Source organism: Ptychodera flava, chromosome 18 (genome assembly GCF_041260155.1).
Source record: "Ptychodera flava strain L36383 chromosome 18, AS_Pfla_20210202, whole genome shotgun sequence".
Classification (NCBI taxonomy): Eukaryota; Metazoa; Hemichordata; class Enteropneusta; family Ptychoderidae; genus Ptychodera; species Ptychodera flava.
The window spans coordinates 32,607,242-32,619,809 of record NC_091945.1 but is presented as its reverse complement, the minus strand read 5'-3'; positions in this window follow the sequence as shown (position 1 = coordinate 32,619,809).

Here is a 12,568-nt window from a genome sequence, read left to right as displayed (position 1 = left end):
CCTTCTAGCTGCCAAATTAATCTGGTGACATATTCATTTTTTGTCGTAATCTCATCCTCACATATCACATATCACAAGTCTTACTGTCAGAGAAAAATAACGAAAATTGTTGGTAAAAAATTTTGTTGCTCGATCACCCTCAAGCCTGTCAAAAGCTTTTGTTTGGTCAAGGAGTTTATCGGTAACATTTGAATATTCAATAATATCTCTGTTGAAGACAATATTAATCTTTACGGCCCTGATACGGGTTTTCCGGACCGAGGTTGTACGGCGAAATGGCCCTCGAACGCTAGGGCCCTGCCGCCGTACAACCTCGGTCCGGAAACCTGTATCAGGGCCGTAAAGGTTTTATCATAGACCTTATGGAATGATAAATATCTAGTTAAAAATATTTTGCAAAGAATTGCAAAGAGAAATACATGCAATGACAAACAATTATCGGCATATTTAAATTTGTTTCTGAAAAGCGATGGCTGGATCCCGTCGCCCATCGATATAGCCTACATGTAAACCAACAAGGACTGAGGCGTAAATCGAGGTGTAAGACGAACGGCGTGGTGTAACTTATCATGAATTACATTACACGGGCAGCGAGATGCGATCATAAGCAAAAAATTCGATTGAAAGAAATATTACAGAAATAACGGGCGACGCACTGACATTAACGTTTATTTATGGGAAGGGCGAGAGGAAAGCCAAAAATTAAGCCTCGCCCGTTAATTTGGCTTTCCTCTCGCCCGCGCCCATAAATAAACGTTAATGGTCAGCGCGGAGTCTGTTATTTCAATTACATTATCAACGAACCCCAAAAACACGTCAAAATTCATTACCTGTGCGAACGACAACGGGGCCCTAGAACCTGTCAGTGAATAGTGCGCGCGCCGCGAAAAAATTCAAATCCGGAATTTTTTTGTAAAAAGCGTCTAAACTTGGCCCACAAACATGACAAATGCTCCATTTTATTTTGTGGTTGATTATGATCTTTGTACAAATCACAATTTTCGTTTTAGCCGTAAAGTTACTATGTTTACGATATTATTCATATTCACGGGCATGAAAACAAACCATGATCGCACCGCATTCGTTCTGATTTATTGTCAGTTCACTTTCAAACCTTTCAAAAACGTAGACATTATCGATAGCATGCATAGTCAACGCTGGATTTTAATAGGAAACCCTGAGAAATATCACCTGATTTCGATTATTTCACTGTCGCCCTTACCGCACGAGCAGAACGAGGAGACGTTCGAATCTCGCGCTGGCTTTGTTCGCAAATGGAAAGTTTGGTGATAGAAACGCGCATTGTAACTAGAGTGAAGCTAGTTCTGAAATGCACGCGCTAGCCCATATTTTAGCAAAGTCTGCCTGGGCGTTTTAGGCGATACCGAAGGATTCAAAGTGCGCGTTGGTTGCTATCGCTGGCAACGTTCCAAACGCGCACTTTTGCACGTGCAAAATCTTACCGTTCCGTTGTTTTCTATGGATTTTCGACTCCTGGTATTTTGAAAATGCTCAAAATCTTTCAACTCTCTCAATTGTTAACCAATTTAGCTGACGTTTGGTAGGATTATTGAAGTCATACATGAGAATATAGATAAGCATGCGTTTCTAAAAATTCCGGACCGTTTATGAGATATCGCCGTAAAACCCTTCAAAATTTCACAAAATGACACAGTAGATATTTTCCTGTTCAAAAATCGTTTGTACTTAAACAGATAATCTAATCCATGCTAGGGGCTCTAAACAGATATCTCATGTGTTACATTCTGAAATTTTGGAAAATTTGGTGCAAATTTGTAGGAGCTGAAACGTTTTAAGTAGAGCTGTGAAAATTTGTATGTGTTTGACGTCACGGGCCAATCGCGCGACAAACGTGCGTCTTGTGGAATCGTATGGTTCTGTAAGTCTTTATTATGCAAAGAAAACCATGAAAACTATGCAGTTTGATTGATTTGGGAAATTATCCTTAGCAAATGTTTTTAGCAATTTGAGTCCTTCGGTATCGCCTTAAGTATTCATAATATGACTGGCGCAAACGTGCGGGTGTAAACAATAGGTTAAATAAGAATAAAATGACTGAGAATCTGCGTTTTGGGAGGATTGACGTTGGAGGATCGACGTTGGAGGAGAACCCTTGACGACCTGAAGACCACGCAGAACGAGAGGACTGCTCGACGCTCCTCTCCTCTACGATTTAGACATCTTGCTTCCCGCTACCCCCGCACTATTTTGTTAACTAGGCCATTTTAGGCAGTAGTTTACGTAAGTGCTCGAGTTAGCTTATTTTATTAAATTTTACACATTTCAATTTGCACCGTAAATTCCCAGTGTTCGTGTCGATCTATTCGGATGTCAGCACGATTCTGTGTAGGTACCTCTCAGCTTAGTCTTAGCCAAGCGAGTTAGCTCTAGCAAGTGAGTGAAATTCCCCCATTATATTCCCCCGCTCAAAACCTTCCCGCGTGACAGGAACGTGGCTCAAGGTACATGACAATATCACAATATCTCCCGCCCGGGGATGTATCCACACTATTAGCAACTTTTGCAAGAATCTTATAGTCAATATTGAGGAGACTTATTGGTCTCCAATTGTTAAAGTCTGCCTTATCTCCATTTTTATAGAGCAAAGAAACTAGACCAAGTTTCTGACTGTTTGTCAATTCCCCTGAATTAAAGCAATAGTCCGTGGGCTGGAGGGGCCACCGTGCACCCCCCCCCCCACATCCCTACTTCTTGGGTATTTTTTTGTTCTTTAGGACCTGCTGAACAAGAAAAAAGATGTTAACATTGGATATTTTGGGATGCACTACCTATCTGGGCTGGTTTTTGATTTGCATGTACCGCAAAAAATGGCGAAAAATGAGTAGGGGTAGGGGGTACTATATCCTCCCCTACATTGAGTAAACTAGCATGAAATAGCACAAACCATACATTTTTGGAAAGCTGAGATTCTGCTCTTCATGAGGAACACCAACTTTAGCAAAATTAATTTGTGTACATAGAATAGGACGACTTTAAAATGAATTTTTTTGACAAATTTGAAATTTTTTACCCAAAATACCATGTAACAATTGTGATTTACTTGTTATTAAGCAAAATTTTGACAGCTTTTTGTGTTTGAATTATTAATTCCCACATATTAAACAAGAAAAAAAGTGTTAACATTAGATATTTAACTATACACTACTTCTCTTGAGTCAATTTTGAATTGCGTGTATCTGTATGGGGTGTGCAAAAGCTAGGGGTAGGGGTACAACATTCTTTCCTTGATGAAGTAAACTGGCTTGAAATGCCATATACCTTATAGTTTTAGAAAGCTTAGATACTGGTCTTTCTAAAATGCATAAAGTTTCAGTGAAAAAATATGACGTCATAGAATTGGATAACTTTAAATCGATTTTTTCTGGTAATTCAGTATTTTTAACCGGAAGAAAATACGATAACTATTCTTTCCTCCTTATGAAGCGAATCAAACACATTTATGGATGTTATTTACTAATTGCAATGTGCTAAAGAAGAAAATAAATGTCAAAATTGGGTATTTACTATGCATTATTGTCTTTAGTCGCTAATAGCAAGTTTTGCTACATTGGTATATCGTGAATGGGCATTTTATTGTTATGCAATGAACTAATGCACAGCCTTAAAACAAGACTCGAAAACGTGCACACATAGTCATATTGCCATTTTCTCCTTCAAGTAAATAGATTATTGACAACTGTCTATTGTTATAATTTAATTTTTAAAATTTTTTCTATAAAATAATTTTGTTTAAGGCGTATTTGGAAAATTGTCTATGCCTCCTTGTCTTACTTTATATACAGCAAGCATTACTAACAATCTATTAGGCCGAGGCTAGAGGGACGTCTACGTGCACCTCCCCCCTCACCCCACAGGATAACAAACCTGTAATTTTCAGAAGCCTTGGGATCCCTAGAATAAGAAATGGGATTTTAACAGACAAAATATAGGGACTCAATAGCTGTTACGGTCATGTTTTGAAGTGTACCACAAAATCACGATTTTGTGACCCACGTGGATTTTTGTCAAACCTGTCTTCTTGTACATGATCTGCTGAGCTTACTGTTTAACATGACCTAGGTTATGGGGTATCATTAGAAAGGTGATTTATTCTTCTTGAAAATGGTATATAGCAATATGCAATATCTTCTATAGTTTTTATGAAATAAGGCCATAATTTACCCCATACCCCAAAGTTTTATGTCACAAATTACTGTCAAAACTAATCTAAATTCCACCAATTATTTTACCTATACATAATACAAAGGGCATACTGTGTATTAACTTTGTGTTATTTGCTACAGGTACATGTTAGAAACTTGGAATAAACTTTTAAGAGAAAGAATATTGGGATCCTGTAGCTATAACAGTCATATTTTGAAGGGTACCGAAAATCACAGTATAACTGACTCGCATTCGTTTTTGTTAAACCTGTCTTCTTGTAAGTCTTCTGTTGAGCTTATTTTGAACATAACGAGGCCAATGGGGTACCATTAGAAAGTTAATTTACTCTTCTTTAAAGTGATATGTTGCAATATGCAATATCTTCTATAGTTTTCATGAAATAAGATCAAAACTTACCCCATACTCCAACATTTTATGTCGCAAATTACCATCAAAACTAATCTCAAATTCTATCAATTGTTTTCCTAGACACATTACAAAAGGCAATTCTTTGAATAAAATATATTTTATTTGGTACAGGGACATGTCAAAAATATGAGTTAGACTTTAAAGAGACAAAATATTGGTATTGAATGACTGTTACTGGCACGGTTTGAAGGGTACCGTGAAGTCAGAGTATTACCGACTCGCATATGTTTTTGTTAAATGTGTCGTCTTGTAAGTTTTCTGCTGAGCTTACCTTTTACCATAGTCTAGATTATGGGCTGCCATTAGAAAGACAATTTATTTGGCTTTAAAATGACATATTGTAATATGCTATATCTTCTATAGTTTTCAAGAAATAGGACCAAACCTTACCCCATACCCCAAAGTTTTATGTCACAAATTACTGTCAAAACTAATCTTAAATTCTACCAATTATTTACCTAGACATTATACAAAGGGCAATGATTTGTATAAAATTTGTTTTATTTGATACAGGTAAATGTTATTAACTTGAAATAAACTTTTAACAGAAAAATATCCAGATGCTCTAGCTGTAACAGTCATATTTTGAATGGTACTGCAAAATCACAGTACTGCCAACTCGCATACATTTTTGTTAAACCTGTCTTCTTGTAAGTCTTCTACTGAGCTTACTTTTTAACATAATGTAGCAAGGTGGGCATCATTAGAAAGGTAATTTACTCTTCTTTAGAATAATATATTGCAATATGCAATATCTTATATAGTTTTCATGAAATAGGACCACAACTTACCCCATACCCCAAAGTTTTATATTCCAAATTACCGTCAAAACTAATCTCAAATTCTGACAACTATTGACCGGGACACAATATAAAGGGCAATGATTTGTATTAAATTTAGTATATTTGCTTTAGGTTTATGTTAGAAACTTGAAACGAACTTTTAACAGAAAAAATATTGTGATGGTGTAGCTGTAACAGTCATATTTTGAAGGGTACCACAAACTCACAGTATTGCCAACTCGTATACGTTTGGTTAAACCTGTCTTATTATAAGTCATCTGCTGAGCCTATTTTTTAATATAACCCAGCTATTGAGGTATCGTTAGAAAGGTAAATTTTTCTTCTTTGATATGACATATTGAAATATATAATATCTTCTTAAGTATTCAGGAAATAAGTCCAAAACTTACCCAACACCCCTAACTTTATATTGCAAATTATTATCACTACTAATCTCAAATTCTACCAAACTTTTACCTAGACATACTACAAAAGGCAATGATTTGTATGAAATCTGTTTTATTTGCTACAGAGACATGTTACAAATATTAGATAGACTTTTAACAGACAAAATATTGGGAATGAATGGTTGTTGCTGTCATGTTTTGAAGGGTACTGTAAAGTCTCAGTCTTGCCCACTCGTATGTGTTTTTGTTAAATGTGTCATCTTGTAAGTCATCTGCTGAGCTTACTTTTTACTGTAACCTATCTTATAGGCTATCATTGGAAAGAAATTTATTTTGCCTTAAAGTGACATATTGTAATATGAAATATCTTTAATAGTTTTCATGAAATAGGACCAAACTTACCCCATATCCCAAATTCGCAAACTGCAAAGTTTTCGAACAGATGTTGTTTGTACATAAAACTAAGGGCTGGGTAAGTTTTTTGCCATTTCATTACAACTTCAGATGATAATGCACTTTATCATATGCTAAAATAAAGAGTGATAAAAGCTTTGTAATGATACCCTATAATCTGCGTTACGGATAAAATAAAGGTTGGCAGATAAATTTCATGGAAACTTGTTTAATAAAATTTCCCGGGTTTCAGCAACACATATCCTGCTATCCTTCAAACTATGATGCTAACAGCTATTAAATCACAATAATTATCCTGTTAATGGTATCTTTCATAGTTGGAAATGTCTCTGTAACAAATAAAATAGGTTTCATACAAAGTTTGTCTTTTTTATAGAATTTATCGAAATTAATTGCTAGTTTTGACAGTAATATACAACATAAAACTTTGGGGTATGGGGTAAGGTTTGGTCCTATTTCTTGAAAACTATAGAAGATATAGCATATTACAATATGTCATTTTAAAGCCAAATAAATTGTCTTTCCAATGGCAGCCCATAATCTAGACTATGGTAAAAAGTAAGCTCAGCAGAAAACTTACAAGACGACACATTTAACAAAAACATATGCGAGTCGGTAATACTCTGACTTCACGGTACCCTTCAAACCGTGCCAGTAACAGTCATTCAATACCAATATTTTGTCTCTTTAAAGTCTAACTCATATTTTTGACATGTCCCTGTACCAAATAAAATATATTTTATTCAAAGAATTGCCTTTTGTAATGTGTCTAGGAAAACAATTGATAGAATTTGAGATTAGTTTTGATGGTAATTTGCGACATAAAACGTTGGAGTATGGGGTAAGTTTTGGTCTTATTTCATGAAAACTATAGAAGATATTGCATATTGCAACATATCACTTTAAAGAAGAGTAAATTAACTTTCTAATGGTACCCCATTGGCCTCGTTATGTTCAAAATAAGCTCAACAGAAGACTTATAAGAAGACAGGTTTAACAAAAACGAATGCGAGTCAGTAATACTGTGATTTTCGGTACCCTTCAAAATATGACTGTTATAGCTACAGGATTCCAATATTTTTTCTCTTAAAAGTTTATTCCAAGTTTCTAACATGTACCTGTAGCAAATAACACAAAGTTAATACACAGTATGCCCTTTGTATTATGTATAGGTAAAATAATTGGTGGAATTTAGATTAGTTTTGACAGTAATTTGTGACATAAAACTTTGGGGTATGGGGTAAATTATGGCCCTATTTCATGAAACTATAGAAGATATTGCATATTGCTATATACCATTTTCAAGAAGAATAAATCACCTTTCTAATGATACCCCATAACCTAGGTCATGTTAAACAGTAAGCTCAGCAGATCACGTACAAGAAGACAGGTTTGACAAAAATCCACGTGGGTCACAAAATCGTGATTTTGTGGTACCCTTCAAAACATGACCGTAACAGCTATTGAGTCCCTATATTTTGTCTGTTAAAATCCCATTTCTTATTCTAGGGATCCCAAGGCTTCTGAAAATTACAGGTTTGTTATCCTGTGGGGTGAGGGGGGAGGTGCACGTAGACGCCCCCTCTAGCCTCGGCCTAATAGATTGTTAGTAATGCTTGCTGTATATAAAGTAAGACAAGGAGGCAAAGACAATTTTCCAAATACGCCTTAACAAAATTATTTTATAGAAAAATTTTTAAAAATGAAATTATAACAATAGACAGTCGTCAATAATCTATTTACTTGAAGGAGAAAATGGCAATATGACTATGTGTGCACGTTTTCGAGTCTTGTTTTTAAGGCTGTGCATTAGTTCATTGCATAACAATAAAATGCCCATTCACGATATACCAGTGTAGCAAAACTTGCTATTTTAGTGACTAAAGACAATAATGCATGGTAAATACCTAATTTTGACATTTATTTTCTTCTTCAGCACATTGCAATTAGTAAATAACATCCATAAATGTGTTTGATTGCTTCATAAGGAGGAAAGAATAGTTATCGTATTTTCTTCCGGTTAAAAATACTGAATTACCAGAAAAAATCGATTTAAAGTTATCCAATTCTATGACGTCATATTTTTTCACTGAAACTTTATGCATTTTAGAAAGACCAGTATCTAAGCTTTCTAAAACTATAAGGTATATGGCATTTCAAGCCAGTTTACTTCATCAAGGAAAGAATGTTGTACCCCTACCCCTAGCTTTTGCACACCCCATACAGATACACGCAATTCAAAATTGACTCAAGAGAAGTAGTGTATAGTTAAATATCTAATGTTAACACTTTTTTTCTTGTTTAATATGTGGGAATTAATAATTCAAACACAAAAAGCTGTCAAAATTTTGCTTAATAACAAGTAAATCACAATTGTTACATGGTATTTTGGGTAAAAAATTTCAAATTTGTCAAAAAAATTCATTTAAGTCGTCCTATTCTATGTACACAAATTAATTTTGCTAAAGTTGGTGTTCCTCATGAAGAGCAGAATCTCAGCTTTCCAAAATGTATGGTTTGTGCTATTTCGCTGTTTACTCAATGTAGGGGAGGATATAGTACCCCCTACCTCTACTCATTTTTCGCCATTTTTTGCGGTACATGCAAATCAAAAACCAGCCCAGATAGGTAGTGCATCCCAAAATATCCAATGTTAACATCTTTTTTCTTGTTCAGCAGGTCCTAAAGAACAAAAAAATACCCAAGAAGTAGGGATGTGGGGGGGTGCACGGTGGGCCCACCAGCCCACGGACTACAAGCGTTACATAAAAAGGGTCAGACCCTAAAATATGCAGAAGCATTTATAGAATTCCACTGAAAGGCCATCAGAACTTGATAACTTATTGTTGGCCATTGTCTTTAAAGGTTGAGAGCTTCTTCCTGTGTAATTTGACCTTCTCAACACTATTTGTCTTGAGCAATGTTAGTTTTATTTATTAATTCCCTCTGTAGTATGGTGTCAACATTTTCTTGTTTGTAAAGATCTTCATAAAATTCTGCTTGTATATCTAATATAGAATCTATATCAGAGACAATTTTGCCATTCTTGTCTCTAACCTCCTTGAAAACTTTTTCTTTCCCTCTCTGTTTTTCTAGATTGAGGAAATATTTTGAAGACTTCTCTCCTTGTTCAACCCATAGGGCCCTTGACCGAATTTGCTGTCCTTGTATTTGAGCTAATTCATTATGATTTTGACTGGTTTTTAACCCCTTCAGTATCATTTGCGGATCGATATGATGTCATCATATTGTGAAGCCTCTTTTCGAAAGCAGATATCCATGTTCTTATTAATTCCGTTTCTCTGAAAACTATACTTAATGGCCAATTCTCGAAGTTTATCATCCCACCAAACTGAAATGTCATCAAAAGAGGTTTTTGACTTTGCCAATATTTCCAAAGCTTCTCTACTTGGTTTTTGAAATGAATAATGACAAGTGACTGTTATTGAATTTCCAAGTCCATTTTCCACGTTTTACACCTTCCAAAGATTCCATATCAACTGCAACTGGTTGATGATCTGAAATAACACGAGGCAAAATTTTTTTAACCACAGTGAGCAAGTCGCCCGTGAAGAGCCGCCGGTCCAGCCTAACTTTTGTTTGAAAGCTCTTTTTGTCTTTGCAGAGTCTGTGCCACGTGTACTGGAGAAGATGTGGGTGTAGTATTCTCCATACATCAGTCAAATTTAAGTGATTCATCATAGCTTTAATCTCCTTTACTCTGCTGTCATTACACAATCTAGCTGAGGATGTCTTATCTTTGGGTGTATCTACATCGCAGTTGAAATCACCGCCACATATTATGGATTCTGATACATGATCTCGTGAGACTTTTTCAATTTCCTCACTGAGTAAATTGCAATAGTTTTTGGTTCCTTGACAGAGTTTGGAGAATAGATGTTTAGTAGTAAAATATTAGCATTGTCATGTTTTAACGTAGCGATAATTGTTCGTCCTTTGTGAGCGATTCTAGTTATTTAATGTCAAGTTCACAGTCTTTCTTCCAGAGTATGGCCGTTCCTCTTCTATTATTTTTATAGCTGTTAAATATTCCATCTCCACCCAATTCTTTTGACCATGCGTCAGCTTCAATCTGTGATGCATTTCCTATAGAAAATGGTGTCCGCTCTTTGTCTTTTCATGAACTCGAAATTGTTTCCATTTTGTTGGGTTTCTCAGACCAATAGACCTCATGATTTCACACTGTTCCCATCCAAAGCGCCACCTACGACAACATCTGATACCCAGGACGAGTAGATGAAGACTCGAGTCAAATGTTTTCTTCCCATGAAGTACCGAGAAGGAGACATTTTTCAGTGCGATGTGTGGTTTTACGTGCAATGGTGGCCGGTACAAATTCAAATTACTTTCGGCTTTTTATTTCCATACAGTCACAGCTTTGCAGATTCGACAAGGAACAGGGACTGCGCCGTTTTCTTCACAATTCGATGATGGTGATGTCCGTTTCGAAAAGGTTATAATTTCTAAAAAATTACATGGTCACACCAAATAGCTCATTATTCTGTTTAAAAAACGGCAGCTCAATCTTTTTTGGCAAAGAAAGTATTTCTCTTCCTTTTAGAACAATATTTTTTTATCTTTTCCATAAGAGCACCATAGGAGGCACCGTGGACCAGTGGTTAGGGTAACGGACTCACTACCAGAGGATGGTGAGTTCGGGACCCGGTTCAAGTCCCGGTAGATCCAGAGTAGCGGATTCACTGGCGCAGGACGGTGAAGTAAGTCTGCGCGTATAGACTAGACTTACCCCAAGTCTGTGGATATATAAGAGTAAGTTGAAAGCATATTAAAGCAATATACTCTGAGGCCATGGCAGGCCGTTTACAGCGTGCATCGTGGGGTGACCGTTGTGGCCCACCAGCCAGAAACTGCTGCCAAGAAAAACCAAGCAACTGTGGCCAACGTACAGCGAAACGTACGTTTCGTTCCATATGTCATTATTTTCCCTTTAGATTCCACCAAATATTGCCGACAATATTCTACTTTGACATTGAAAACTAAATGCACGACACAAAAATTAAACTTTAATTAGTTATCTTTACAACGTATCAAATGGCTGAATTTGTCTCATTCGCACAGGTGAAAGAAAATAAAAGTTAAACCACGATTACAGTGTAACCGCGGACAAACGATCTTTCACACGCATAAGCTTATCACTGTTGTCAGAAACACGACTCTCGCGACTCAACGAGTATATGTTACATCCACTTAATAAATGTTTGTGAGCGTGCGAAAAGACCTTAAATGAGGACCTGACTTCAAAGGTGTCCTCGTGCTAAATGTGCCTTAAAAACGTGCCCATTGCAATCCAGTGTAGTGATTGAATATAGTACACACAGACTCAAACATATCACCATTCATTGTTGTTTTTAACGAGGCAAAAATGTCAACGGGTATTCTTTACAAGCGATACCTTTTAGACATGTTTATTTTACAAATTTCCAATAAGACGACATGATTTTCTATTCCTTGATGCTGCAAGCTACATCTGAAAAGGGCTTTACGAATAAATTCAAATTGACGCTTCCAATCGCTAAGAGTTTCAATTTTAAAATGTGTATTCTATAAGACAATGGCCTGACTTCCTCGTGAATACAATTTCATGCAGTTTGGAAACATTTGAGTTTGGACGGGGCAGTTTGGAAAGGTTGGCTGCGTGGAAGCTATGAAAAGTGGTTTGAATTCTGAACGAGAATTTGATACAGGACTGGTCATCACCAGTGAAAGTGCCGGTAGTAGCAATCTTACCGCTGTTTTTGCCGTCATGTCCTATTTAAGCATAAAAGTGTTTAGCCTTCTCTTGTCATGTACATGAATTACCCCTCCTCTCTCTCTCTCTCTCTCTCTCTCTCTCTCTCTCTCTCTCTCTCTCTCTCTCTCCCACACTCACAACCCTTTACATATACTTCAAGAATATTTTAGCTGTGCTAAACATCATGATCATCACCATGAAATGATTTCAGGAGCGGCCACAGCTTTACCTGCACATCAATATTCCAGTTGAATGTAAGTTGTCCAAATTTGGCCATGAAAGGAAAAAGTTTGCATGTTTTGATAATCCGTAAAATTTGCCTCCTCACCGGCATCTGACGTTTCACTAGTCAAACAAATTTCCTTTATTTACGGATTATGATAAAACGTATATACGGAGTTTCTCGGCAAAAACTGTCGAAATTCAAAGTATGGTTTAGCTTTTTTCGCAATTCTTCAAACAAATGTACCATAGAGCAGGAAAACATGGTTATTTCATGGAAATCTGATAATAAGTTGGTTTAGACAATCCAAACAGTACTGCAATCTGTACAACTGGTTAGTTCAAGTTGTAACCTT